The sequence below is a fragment of the Miscanthus floridulus genome, chromosome 15 (assembly GCF_019320115.1).
Source record: "Miscanthus floridulus cultivar M001 chromosome 15, ASM1932011v1, whole genome shotgun sequence".
Taxonomy (NCBI): Eukaryota; Viridiplantae; Streptophyta; class Magnoliopsida; order Poales; family Poaceae; genus Miscanthus; species Miscanthus floridulus.
The window spans coordinates 37,345,744-37,360,099 of NC_089594.1; the positions used below are offsets into that span (position 1 = coordinate 37,345,744).

Sequence of the window (14,356 nt, forward strand, 5' to 3'; positions counted from 1 at the left end):
GCGTGGCCCGGCTCGTCGCGCTCGACCACCATGGTAGTGGAGACCACCCGATTGGTTGCTGCAATGTAAAGTAGGAGGGTTTCGTCTTCTCTAGGAGCAGTGAGGACTGGAGGTGATGTAAGGTAATGTTTTAGCTGCGTAAAGGCAGCGTCTGCTTCTTCCGACCACTCAAACTTCTCGGATGCTTTGAGCAGTTTGAAAAACGGTAGCCCTTTTTCTCCTAATCTTGATATGAAACGGCTTAGGGCGGCCATGCATCCGGTAAGCTTCTGGACATCCTTCACCTTCTTGGGGGGCTTCATGTCTAAGACAGCTTTGACTTTCTCCGGATTAGGGCGTATGCCGTCGTAACTGACGACGTTGCCTAGCAATATGCCAGAAGGAACACCAAAGATGCACTTCTTTGGGTTTAACTTCCATTGGAATGTATTGAGGGCCGCAAAGGTACGTTTTAGGTTGTCAACAAGGGTATGTGCTTCCTTGGTTTTGACAACTACATCATCCACATAGGCCTCTACTAGGTCATCTTTTATCTCGTCTGCGAGGCAGGCCTGAATGGCGCGTTGGTATGTAGCCCCGGCGTTCTTGAGCCCGAACGACATAGTCGTGTAGCAGTAGGCGCCGAAAGGCGTGATGAAAGACGTCTTGATCTGATCATCCTTTTTGAGAGCGATCTGGTGATAACCAGAGTAGCAATCGAGAAAGGAAAGCAGCTCGCAACCGGCGGTTGAATCTACGACCTCGTCTATGCGAGGTAAGCCGAAGGGGTCCTTAGGGCAGTGTTTGTTGAGATCAGTATAATCAACGCACATTCTCCATTCATTATTCTTTTTGCGTACAAGAACCGGGTTGGCTAACCACTCCGGATGATACACTTCTTTAATAAATCCGGCTGCCAAAAGCCGTGTGACTTCTACCCTAATCGCCTCCTTTTTGTCGCGAGCGAACCGTCGTAGCTTCTGCTTGATTGGTTTGGCCTTGCTGTTGACATTTAAGGAGTGCTCGATCAAGTTCCGAGGTACACCGGGCATGTCGGCAGGTTTCCATGCGAACACATCCACGTTGCTCCTCAAGAACCCGACGAGCGCGTCTTCCTATTTGGGATCCAGGTTGGCCCCGATAAGGGCCGTTTTGCTGGAGTCGCCATCGACCAGCTGGATCACCTTGTGCTCCTTTGACTTGATGTTCTTGCGTGGAGTCTCGAGGTCTGGGATCTTCAGGTGGTCGGCTGAGGTCTCCTTAGCGTCGAGCACGGTCTCGGCCATGCGAATAGAGAGGTCGTGGGCCTCTGCTATTTTGAAGCTGTCGTCCTCGCAGGTATAAGCTGCGTATACGTTGCCCCTGAGGGTTAGAACTCCCTTCTCAGTAGGCATCTTGAGCACCAGATACCTGTAATGAGGTATGGCCATGAACTTGGTGAGCGACGGTCGACCAAGAATAGCATGGTAGGTGCCGTCGAAGTCAGCGACCACGAAGTTGACGTAGTCGGTGCGGAAGTGGTCCGGAGTCCCAAATTGCACAGGTAGCGTGATCTGCCCGAGAGGTGTAGAGCTCTGTCCGGGGAGAACGCCCTAGAACTGTGCTTCGTACGGCTTCAAGTCCGCCTGGGCTATTTTCAGGGCGGGCAGACTGTTCTTGAACAGTATATCAATGGAGCTGCCGCCGTCGATCAGTACCCTGTCGAACTGAACCTTGTTGATACAAGGGTCGAGGACCAGGGGAAAACGCCCTGGCTCAGGTATGGCGGCCCATTGGTCCTTCCTGCTGAAGTAGATTTCACGGTGAGACCACGGTGGGAGCCGCGGATCGGTGAGAAGGTTGTCGGTGTTTGCCACGTTCAAGCAAGCGTGGGCGAGCAGCTTGCGTTCTCGTTTGGTCTCAATGGACACCTTGCCGCCGATGATGGTGTGCACGCGATCGGTTGGCTTGACGTATTTGTGACTGAGGGTCTGCATCGTCGTCGTCATTATCCTCGTTGCGCTGTTCCCCTGCGTCGTTAGGCTTGTCGGACGTATCCAGAGCCTGTTGACGCGTGTAGATAGTCTTGAGGACGCGGCAATTCTCCATGGTATGGTTCGACTTAGGATGGAGCTGGCAGGGCCCCTTCAATGCTTTGGCGTAGTCGTCTTCGTAGTTACGACGTCCGCCCCCCTTTTTAACGGTATTGACCTCGCCGTCGTCTTCCCGAGCACGCTTGCTCCTGTAATCGTCACGGCGGTTGCGCCGCTGATTACGTTGGTCGCGGTGGTCGCGGGAGTCATTGCGCTGGTTGCGGCGGTCAAAATTGTCGTTCCGACCACGACTACCGCGGTAATCGTCGTGGCGTGGAGGGTGGTCGGAGCGTGGAACCCTTGCTGCTTCTTCAACAATTATCTTTTTAGCATCGTCGGCGTCCGCATATTTCTTAGCGGTGGCCAAGAGCGCTGTGACTGATTCGGGTCTCTTCCGGAGGAGCTTGTCTCTTAGGGCATCGTGGAAGCGGAGACCAGTGACGAAAGCCTCGATTGCCTCATTGTCGGAGATTGATGGGACCTTGATGCGCATCTCCGAGAAACGCCGAACGTACTCGCGCAGTGGTTCGTCTTTCCGATCTCGGATCCGTTGCAGATCGTACTTGTTGCCGGGTTGTTCACAAGTAGCGATGAAATTGTCGATGAAGGCCTGCTTGAGCTCCTGCCAAGAATCAAAATAGTTCGCCGGCAAGCTAACCAGCCATTGGTGACCTGCATGACCAACAGCGACTGGGAAGTAGTTAGACATGACGTGCTCGTCAGCCATGGCTGATCGGCACGCAGTTTCGTAGAGCATGACCCATAATTCGGGGTTTTCCTTGCCGTCGTATTTCTGAAGTTTCTCGAGCTTGAAATTCTTGGGCCATATGACTTGGCGAAGGTGCGGAGTAAACTGCTTCAGACCCGGTAGACCGTGGGTAGTGTCATACTCCATACGGCGGTGGCTTTCGTAGGATGCTCGATCGTCGGCTCTCTGGTTGATGCGAGCGCGCAGATCCCGTCCACCGAGGTAATGGCGGAGATCGTTATTGCCATCGCGGCGATCCCGATTGCCATCTGGATTAGCTCTGCGACTATGGTTATCGCGGCGATTGTCGCGGTTGTCCCGGCGGTCATTGTCCCGACTGACGGTTGTCATTCTGGCCACCATCATGGCCATCGTTGTTGCGCGAGCCACGTTGGTTGAGTGGCTGTGAAGCGACTTGGGTGCTGGCGGCTGTGGCTTGACTCGACTGACACGGATGGAGCCCGAGCTTGGTTTGCAATCTCCGCGGTCTGGGCCATAGCAGCCGTCAGATAGGCTTGTATTTCATCGCGAACTGCTTGGGTTTCCGGGGTGTTCGGTAGCCGTTGCATTGTCGCCATGGCGACGGCTACGTTAGCACTTGGAGTCCTGAAGACTTGTTTGTCTCCCACCCTGTCGAAAGCGTCGTTGAGGTCACGTGGCTAGGACCCTTATGCGCCGTGCCTCCTGGTCTGCTTCGGCTTCAATTTGCCGGCGATTAAACCGGTCAATGTTGCGTGCTTCGCGTGCAGTCCTTTCTTGTTCTAGTTTCGCCAACTGCCGGTGGTTCGTCATTGCTGACTACGTTGATCAAACCCCCTCGCCTTGGCGGGAAAGACAGGGAATTGCGGGAATCCCGGGGCGTGATCTGGGATATTCAGATCGTACTCGACGCCTTCATCCTCGTGATGCTGGAGCTTGGTGTGGACGGAGGCATCAGATGCGGTGCCAGACGAGAAGCTGGAGTCACCCTCTTGGATCGTGTGGATGGATCCTTCACGATGATCTTCAATCCGGACCATGTTGACGAAGTTGCGTGGCTTCTGCCGAGGTCGGCGCATAGAACACAGATCCGGGCGGTGTTGTAGGTTGTACGCGTAGCTGGAAGCAGCGTTTTGCAGGCCGTAGGGTTGGACCTGGTGGTTCTCCATCGAGGCTTCGTACTCGGAGAGTCGGAGACCTGTTGCGAAGGTTGGCTGGCGACGAGCGGAGTGCCCCTCAGGAGTAGATATGACCACGAGATCTGTTCCAAGTCGCGTAGGACGACTGGTCCGAGCTGGTCGGATAGATCTATTGTGGGGAGCGGTTACCTGCTCATTAGGTTGACTTTGAATCGTACTTACCAGAGCTAGGGTTTCAGCGAGTTTGGTGCCGACCCAATCGATGGAGTCGAGCAGGTCGGTGTTGTCGATCTGCTTCCCTTTGTAGCGGGGAAGCGGATGATGGGTCGTTGGCGTGGCTGAAGGTGACGTAGGCGTGGTTGGAGCCAGATGTACCGTGGTCGGAGCCAGATCCATTGTGGTTGGAGCCGTAGCCGTAGTGGTCGGAGCCGTATCCGTAGTGGTCGGAGCCGTAGCCGACGCAAGTGAAGTAGTGGTCGGCGCAGAATGAATCCACGCCTCCCCTGTGGTCATGGCGATGGCGTCGTTGGAGCCGGTGGTCTAGGTGATCTGGCCGACGGTGAACGTGAGGCCGTTAGGAGTAGCCATGGAGCCAGAGGTGATGACTGTCTTGTTTGCTTGGAGAGCAATACGCACACCCCCTACCTGGCGTGCCACTATCGACGAAATACGGTCGGCAGTCTACCTAGGGGTATGCCCAAGGTAGTAGATTGTCGGCAGACAGATGCGCAAGTCACAAATAAGACGGTGACGCAAGACGGACATGAGGTTTTATCTAGGTTCGGCCACCAAGAAGGCATAATACCTACGTCCTACGTCTGATTGGTATTGCTGTATGTCAATGAGAGATGATTTTTAGAGGGATCCCCTGCCCGCCTTATATAGTCCGGGGGGCAGGGTTACAGATCTGGAAACTAATCCTAGTCAGTTACAATTGCCATATGTGGCCGAACATGGAGTCCTATTCTAACCGACCAGGATCCTGCTTGATCGCCAAATCCGCCTTGACTCCTTGCGTGGGACTCCAACCAGGTTGGCTGGGCCGCACGTCGTCTTTCGGATGGACCGGACCCATCGATCTGGGCTGGTCCAAGCTTAGCCGTAAGGGTATAGGGGTTAATACCCCCACACAATCGTTCGATGCCAAGTACAAAGCAGAATTCAGTGATGACCCATGGAATGTACGGTTTGGCTTGAGCACCAATGGAATGAATCCCTTCAATGAGAGGATGACCGACCACAGCACATGGCCAGTCATCTTGACCATGTACAACCTCCCAACGTATTTGTGTCAGAAGAGGAAGTACCTTCTCCTCACCATTCTTATCTCTGGCCCCAAATAACCAGGCATTGATATAGACGTGTTCTTAGAGCCTCTGATGCAAGAAATGGAGAGGCTATGGAGGTATGGGGAGCCGATGTACGATGCGTTCCGGCGGGAGGACTTTATATGCAAAGCAATAATATTTGTTACTACCAATGATTACCCCGCGCTGTTTGCCCTGTCTGGACAGTTCAAAGGCAAGACTGGATGCTTAGTCTGTTTGGATGGTACTAAATGGGTGTTCCTAAATGGATCCAGGAAGATAGTTTACATAAGGAACCGGCGCTTCTTAAAGACATGTCACAAGTACCATGGCAAATTGTACCTAAGATACTATGGCAACATCCCGGAGGATGAACCCCCTCCAGAGAGACGTCGTAATGGAGAACATGTGTTCAGAATGGTCCAAAACATACACGTCGTCTATGGAATGAAGAATCCGGATGGAACGATTAGAGATAGAAGCACACCTCCCATCGAAGGCGTACCATTCAAGAAGCAATCGATCTTCTTTTGGTACCTGCCTTATTGGCTAGACTTGGAGGTCCCCCATGCCATTGATGTGATGCATGTGCAGAAGAATGTCTTTGAGAGTCTCATGGCTACCTTGATGGACACGGGCAAGTCAAAGGATGGTCTCAGATCACGGAAAGACATGGTGCAGTTGAACATGATGCGAGAGCTTTGGCCGGTACAGCAAGATAATGGCAAGTACAGTCTTCCCACGGCTAGCTTCAACCTAACCCTAGAGGAGAGGAGAGCTATATGCAATTTCCTTAGGGGGGTCAGAGTGCCGACTAGGTTTTTGGTGACCCCGAAGAAGCTAGTGTCGATGAAGGACCTATCATTAACATACTGCAAGGCTCATGATTATCATGTGATGCTGACAGTGTTCCTACCAATTGCAATCAGAGCTATAAAGCCAGAGTTCCTAAAGATGGCCATCACCCGCATGTGCTACTTCTTTTCGAAGATCTCACAGAAGACGATTCGCAGGCAAGAGCTGAGTGACCTACATGAATTCATGGTGGAGACCCAGAACCAGCTAGAGATGTGTTTACCTCCTGCTTTTTTTGATATAATGGTACATCTCATGATTCACCTGGTTCATCAGATCGAGGCGCTGGGCCCTAGCTTCTTGCATGAAATGTGGTCCTACGAGCGGTTCATGTCGGTTCTAAGCCAATACGTGCATAACCGAACACACCTAGAGGGCTCCATGATAGAGGGTTATAATTCCAAAGAAGTCGTCGAGTGCTGCCAAGAGTGGCTAAAAGTACAGAGAGGGATTGGTAATCTCGATTCTCGTCACAAGGGAAGGCTAGCTGGGAAGGGCATAAGTGGTAGGAAAGTGTTCCTCGACAATGATTACAGAGAGGTGAGTCAGGCGCATTACAGTGTCTTGCAGAGTATGGCAGTGATGCAACCGTACATTGATGAACACATGGCTATCATTATGGCTGAGAGGAATGGCTGTTTAGATGATTGGGGCATGAAACAACATAAGCAACGCCTAACATCATGGTTGAAGGACCAAAACATATAGCTAGGAGAAACCATAGATTCTATTACCATCAGTCGGTTGGTGGCCGGGCCATCGAAATAGGTGACGTCTTGGAATGCTTATGACATCAATGGGTACACATACTATACCGACACAAAGGATAGGAAATCTGTGAATCAGAACAGCGGTGTCCGAATAGAGGCTCTCGACGAAGTGGGGCGAAAGGTGCTGTACTTTGGCATAATTGAAGATATATGGAAACTTGACTATGGAAGGGATATAAAGGTGGCCCTGTTTTGATGCCGCTGGATCAAGCAACATCAATTAAATGAGATTGGACAGAGAGTCATCGACCTCCAGAATGTAGGCTACCAGGATGACCCTTGGGTGCTCGCTGAACGAGTCGTGCAAGTCTTCTATATGCCCGACCCGCAAAGTAACCTCCCCCCAAAGAAGAAGACAAAGCACGTGGTGGCCTCTGGAAAACAACATATCATCGGAGTTGATGGCATGGATGATGTTGAAGCTTACAATAAGTGTGATGAGATGCTGCTATTCATAGACTTTTGTAAGAAGATCGAGGCTGTGGAAAAGAACCTGCCAGCTTTGCAAGGTGGCTGAATAATTTCAAGGAGGAAGCTACTCTCCAGTCCTGCAGAATCAAAGAAGCTGATAGAGCACCTGTTTTGCTTTGGCTTGATGCCTTGTAACTTTATTTCCATATTTATGTACCTCCCGGGTGCTTGTATCCCCCCTCTCCTCCTCTTATCATTTGTAAGTCCCTCTGTACTCTTTTGTTCCTTTAATTTATAAAAGTCTTTTTAAACCGTGGGGACCTCCCCCACGGTATTTCGCGTCAAAAAAAAGATGTATTGCCATGGGAATGAAAAGGTGTCAAGGGAAAAGTTGTCATGGTGGGCTAGCTAGTTTATGTAAGTGTGTCAGTGTTCGTAAGACTACATTCATGTATGTGTGTGTGAGACTACATTTATGTATGTGTGTGAGACTACATTCATGTATGTGTGTGTGAGACTACATTCATGTATGTTTGTGTGAACAATGTATACTAATAATTTAACAAATTATGAAATTACCAAAATAAAAGTTGTAGATCTCCATGAGTTATTCAACTTTGGTATTCATTACTTTTTCAGTTGAAATGATTTGGGGGTCCAAATTTTGGTTCGAACTTGTCATTTTTTCAAATTTCAAATTTGAAAGGTTGAAATTTTGTCAAATGATAAGATGACTAAAATAAAAGTTGTAGATCTTGATGAGTTGAACTACTACTACTACTAGTACTAGTACTACTACTTGTACTACTAGTACTACTACTTCTACCACTAGTACTACTACTTCTACTAGTAGTACTAATAGTACTACTACTACTAGTAGTACTAGTACTACTACTTGTACTACTAGTACTACTACTTCTAGTACTACTACTTGTACTACTAGTACTACTACTTCTACCACTAGTACTACTACTTCTACTACTTATACTACTTTTTTTCTTGCATATCTTAGAACAAGGCACGAAATGTCGCGAACATCAAAGAGTGCATCCCGATGCCCCGTGAATGATGAGCAGCCATCCCATGGAGAGCAAGAACTAGATGACCAGCTTACTTAAGAGCAGTTCGATAACGAGTTAGAAAAGGGTCTAGAAGTGATGCTTACTCAGGAGGACCTTGTCGATGATGATGATCCAGTGGGGGGAGCCTAGGGAAGAGAAGGCGGAGAGGATGCCCAAGGCGAAGAAGGAGATGATGATGACGACACCTCATCAGGGGGATATGTAAGTCCCGAGGATCCTTTCCCACAAGAACCCAGACGGAGGCCAACGGAGGACGAGTTGGACAAGGATTTTAATCCGAACGACGAGGTACGGTTAAAGCCTTAGTAGCTTGTAAATTTGGCTAATGCTATGGCTTTATGTTACCTCTGCTAACACTTTTGACCTGTCAGATACACAGGTCGTCCCTACTCAACCTCTGAAAAGACGACGTCGGCCTCCGGCTCGTCTTGCCGGACAATACGTAGCGGGGCAAAGGAGATCAGAGGAAGGACCATAGGTATTCACAATGAGGCCTCCGCTCCACAACCTCAGGACACAACCACGACTGAGACTGCCCAGCCAAAGAGGAAATGAGGGGGGATTAGAAAGCCAAACCAATATCACGACAAGGCATGCTATGTGATAACGGAGGTCAGACCAGACGGGCAGATCCTTGAGCCATATACATACAGGGCAAAAATCCGTAATCACATCGGGTTTGCAGTTAGAGATAAGTTGAACCCAGCTATCCGTAGCTGGAATCTGGTACCTATGAGCCAAAAGGTAGACCTATGGGAGAAGCTGAAGCAGAACTTCAGGTTTCCGGAGGGAACGCACGAGTTGGTACAACAAAATGCTTTTAAGATAATGGGGCAGAGCTTTCGACGTTGGCGGTCAGATCTAAACAAGTACTTTATCCAACAGAAGTTAACTCCTTTCCACGAGTATGGCAACATAACTCCTAGTCAATGGGAGGAGCTCGTGGCTGAGAAGACTTCAGAGGCATCATTGTCCCTTAGTGCCTGTAACAGTGAGCAGGCGAAGAAGAACCAACACTACCCTCGTCTAGGCCCCGGTGGCTACGCTGGCAAGCAAGAGGTCTTTAGGAAGATGGACACAGAGGCCAAAGCTGTCGGGAATACGGAAGTGCCAAAGTTGAAGCCACGCCTTAAATAGTGGATATACGCGAGGAGTGTCGATTCATTCGGTAGTAGCCTCAAGTTTGCTAAGCCGGAGACCGGAGAGGTAGTATCAAAAATACTAAAACTTGCTGAAGACAAGGAGAAGGGCGCATTCAACCCTTCCAGAGAGAGGGACGAGCTTACCGTTGCCTTGGGAAACCCCGAGCACACAGGACGCACTAGGGGGCTAGGGAAGAGGATGTCCTGGAAGCACGGATTCGTAGAGGAGAGGCACATGTACAAGAAACATGGCAGAGACCGAGAGTCTAATCTTGAGCGCCAAGTGAAGGCTCTAGTTGAAAAGATGTTGGTGGAGAAAGGACTATCTACGATGGAGCCACAGACACCAATGGGGCCACCTAGAGAACTGGTGGTAGTTGGCAGCCCTTCGGATGTTCCCAGCAGTCAAGGTTCCAATGCAACTGGAACCCCCGTCGATCGCATACGGGTGCCAACTAGTTGTAAATTGGTGGTTCTGATGGGCAGGCAAAACGTGATCATTGAGGTGGCAATGGGCGTGGCACATCCTCCGGGTGGCACGTGGCACAATAGGGATATCCCGCAGGATTACACTCGGGTCGAGATGCATACCGTGAAGCCTAAGTTCATGACTTGGAAGATAGAACACCCTACTCCCGAGGGGCTCGTGTTACTCGGAGATGTCATGAACCAGTTCATCCTCTGGCATAGACGGGACATTGTATTGACCGAGTCTTCGCCAACTCCGACTGAAGTTCATCCTCGGGAGTGACCCATCGAGGACAGGGAGGTATACTCACCGGCCCATGACCATGACCACCCCACGCTAGAGACTTCTCCACCTCGTACCGAGCAAGGGCATGATGACATGCCACATCCTTCTCCACCTCGTATCGAGCATGGGCATGATGACATGCCACGTCCTTCTCCAGCTCGTACCGAGCAAAGGCATGATGAGATGCAACATTCTTATCAACAAGCGCAGCCGATACATGAACAACGAGTGTCTCATGAACAGCAATTGCCTCGTGAATAGCCGATACATGAAGAACAAGTGGCCCCTGGAGCAGGTGATGCACAAGTTGACAAGGACATGCCCGAATGGGAAGCTCGAAACAAAATCCCAATCAAGATAAGGCCATCGTATGTGGGCATTAATGACGTCTCATCGGTGCACAAGTGGATGGCTCATGACTAGTTCAAGCCTAAGAACCAAGTAAAAAAATTCAGAGCACTAGCTTCTGAGGAGGGCACCACTGAGGAGGGCACCACTAGCAAACTGCACAAAGGGTTTAACAAGTATCCAGCTGTTGATAACCTCAAATGGTCAGATGATTGCCCGGATAAATATGAAAAAGGCAAGAACTTCCTACCAAACCGAGTCCTACAGTGCTTGCCACATGGAATGAGAAAGTTCCACGATTGGTACTTGCGTGCTCAGATAACAGAACTAGAAATCTTACAAGCATGGATCCCTGCCGGCACATTTGGAGCCCCAGCTGGGCAAATTGCTATTGAGTTTAAGGATATCCAGGCATGCTTCCACCTCAGATGAATGGAAATGAATCTGATTCGCATATGGTGCCTGTAAGTCCTTGCCCTCTCGATATGATATGAATGTAATCTTTTAATTTTGTTGTAACTAACCCACGCTGTGATTTGTAGAATGCAAGCGGACTTTGTGAAAAAGAGGCCAGCTCTGAAACACAGGTATATAGACCCTTCACCTATAGCATCAACAAATTTTAATTACCCTAAAGAGTGGAAACTAGATTACAAAGAACTAGGAGCTGGAAAGACACTTAAGAAGAAAGAGGACATCAGGAACAAGAAAATATTGGAAGAGTCCCTCAAGGTTGCGGCATACATTGCCCTATGTTTTAAAAATCTCCAACAACACGATGATATATGGATACCATACCACTTCAAGTAAGTTCGACTGTATACTTAGCTTTGTTCAAATTACTTTGTTCGATGCAAAAGAGCTTATGTGTTCCTTCTATGACTAAATTCATGCAGCGATCACTGGATTTGCATAGGTGTCTGGCTCTCACATAGCATGGCATGGGTCTTTGATTCAGTGGATTTCCCAGTCAAGACATACAAAGACTTCATAACGATTGTCAAGACGTATACATATTGACAATCCTCATTTTAGCTACAATGTTTGTATACATACTTGTAAGGTTCAATGTGGGATACTAACAAGTTGCATTTGCTAAAACCATTGAAACGGGGCATTCAGGCACTATGTCCAGGAACATAAGGGGAGGCATCATCCAAATAGGAAGGAAAAGTTGTATGTCAAAACTCTATGTGCGGTAAGTGTCATTTACTTTGGTACTCCATATATTACGTGTCTGTCAATAGCATTACTTAACATCTCCATATGCAAAACACACAGTGCCCCAAGCAGAAGCCTGGAAGTCTACATTGTGGATACTACACATGTATTATGATGAGTACCATCGGTGGCTACAACAGAAACCCCAATCTGGTAAGTTTGAACCTCTTCGCTCGTAGTATGAAAAGTTCACATATGTTGTGATATAGTAAACCTAAACTTGTTCTCTTGTAGTTGGAGAAAGATAAAGACACGAGAAGGAACCCATACAAGGATGACGAGCTCTTAGAGATGGTCGGCGGCCTTTGCAACTTTATAATGGACCAGATTGTGTATCATAAAGGCACTTACCATCATCTTCTTTCTGACTTAGGTAGTAATCCTCTGTATCAACACCTTCGGGAGACTGATAGGTTAGCCCTAGGTCGTTGATGACAATGTGGACTTGTGGTATGATTTGGATCAGACTTTGGAACGGTTTGGACTTTGTTATAATGATGGACTTCATAATGGACTATGTTGTAATGATGGACTTTTGTGAATTATGATTTGTGATGATGGTCTTGTATTTGTGGATGTATATATGTATATTTGTGGCGGTCAGATTTGAATTTGAATTATTTATTTTTTTTGCTGGAAAATCCACTGTAGGGGTGGTTCTTGATTGAACCGCCCTTACAAATACACACAGCAGGGGCGGCTGGTGATACAGCCGCCCTTACAGAAGTCCACTATAGGGGCGGCTGATATTACCAGCCGCCCTTACAGAGGTAACTATAGGGGCGGCTAAAAACACCAGCCGCCCCTACAGAGGGCACTGTAGGGGCGGTTAGAAAACCGCCCCTACAGAGGCATCCTCTGTAGGAACACCCTGGGAAGGGCGGCTGGCGTAGCCGCGCCTACAGTAACATTCTGTAGTAGTGGAGGCCAAGCAAGCAGCAGATATCACTCGCCACTAGCAGAAGCAGAAGCAGAAGCACCTACAAGATAGCAACACGCGACGCAGCTATTCATGCCACAGCTGACGACGGGCTCAATCGGAGGTCGGGTTATTATTGGATAGGAGTACACTCACGTTTCATGTCAATGTCATGCATGGAAGATTAGAAGGTAAGAAAAGGTACAGAACACGAGGCGTTGCATTTTTATTCCGGGCCTGTTCAATTCGTGTTAAAGCCGGTTTAAACTGTTTTGTTATGAGAGAAAAAGACTATAGATTCTAGCCGATAAGTCGGCTGATAAGTTCAATCGAACAGACCCTCAAGTAACGGATCACTGCAGTGAAATATAGCTGTACTTTCACAAGGGGGCACAAAACATTGCCCATTGATGACACGGTGATTTCGAATTTTTGGCTAATCATTAAACTTTTTTCCTCGACCATGAAATATGTGACACATAACATTTCTCTTGTTAAATTGAGGTGGTACACGGTGATTTTCAACTTTAGTCGTCTAATATAAGCGTGTTTGGGCTCATAGCCTATTCAAGGGCATGTTTGATTGCGAACTGATCGTAGATCAGTTGGATGTGTTTCTTGTGGTGGAACCTGTCCAACCGGGTTCACGTCCTCAATGTGACACGAGTGCTCGCACTTTTCTAGATTTATTCTAAGATTTAACGGCGCTATACTTTTAGTAGTAGACAATGTCCCCGTCGACAGCGAAACGTCTGTGGTGACTTCATGAATCTCGAGATCTACCGGCTTAGTCCTTTGGAGGTGCTCATAGGGGTAGGGTTTACGTACATGTGTTCATAGGAGTGAGTGTGCATGCATGTTGTGGATGTCTATGTTATACTGTGTAATCTAAAAAAAGAGCATCCTTTACGACCTAGGCTTGCCCAACCGTACTCGGTGAGGATATGCCTCTAGTATTGAATGAAAAACCTTGCTTTTGCTTAGCAAGCTTGCCTCTCCCATCAAGAAAGTCCTTGCCTGGCCAGGAGAGCCAAATTCGCTCTCGTGGGTCGGCAAGCCAGGTACCTAGTGCGAGGTAAACTACAAGGAGTATTAAAATGAGCATCGTTCTATGTGCAGGACCACATTTGCTCCACTTACACATAGGCATGGTTGGCTGACATTTGGGCCCTAATATTTTTAAAACCTTTTCTTTGAACCTGATATTTTTAAAATCTATACTAGTTGCATGCACGGTGGGATCAGCCAATCTTAGTTTCCATAAACAAGTTGTTCCTTGCTAGTCTCCGTGATGGGAAAGGTTAGCCTTGGCACAGCTAAGCAAGAGCATGGCTAGGTAAACTTGTCGTTGGGTTCATAAATCCGGAGTTCCTCGTAGATTGGCCTTCCAACAAAGGCTCGGCCCAAGCAGATAAATGCATAACTCATGGACCGTCCCAAGTAACTAAATGACAGGCCAGAGGGGCGATCGAATCTCCGACCGGGAGGCCTGGCCAAGGAGGAATAGCGCCCGCTTTCTGATTCCGGCCCACCTCTCCGACTGGAGTACTCGCTTCGGTCTCCAGCCCGCCTCCGGATGGCCTCTCTGACTGAAAGGTCTGGCCAAAGCAACACTTCTAATCCGACCCGC

The 14,356-nt window shown here is 48.7% G+C and overlaps 2 pseudogenes; both read left to right on the forward strand.

Moving 5' to 3' along the window:
* Window positions 1-8,417: 8,417 nt before the first annotated feature.
* Window positions 8,418-10,274, forward strand: LOC136507368 (uncharacterized; annotated as a pseudogene).
* A 111-nt stretch (window positions 10,275-10,385) lies between these two features.
* Window positions 10,386-11,606, forward strand: LOC136507369 (uncharacterized; annotated as a pseudogene).
* The last annotated feature ends 2,750 nt before the right edge of the window (window positions 11,607-14,356 follow it).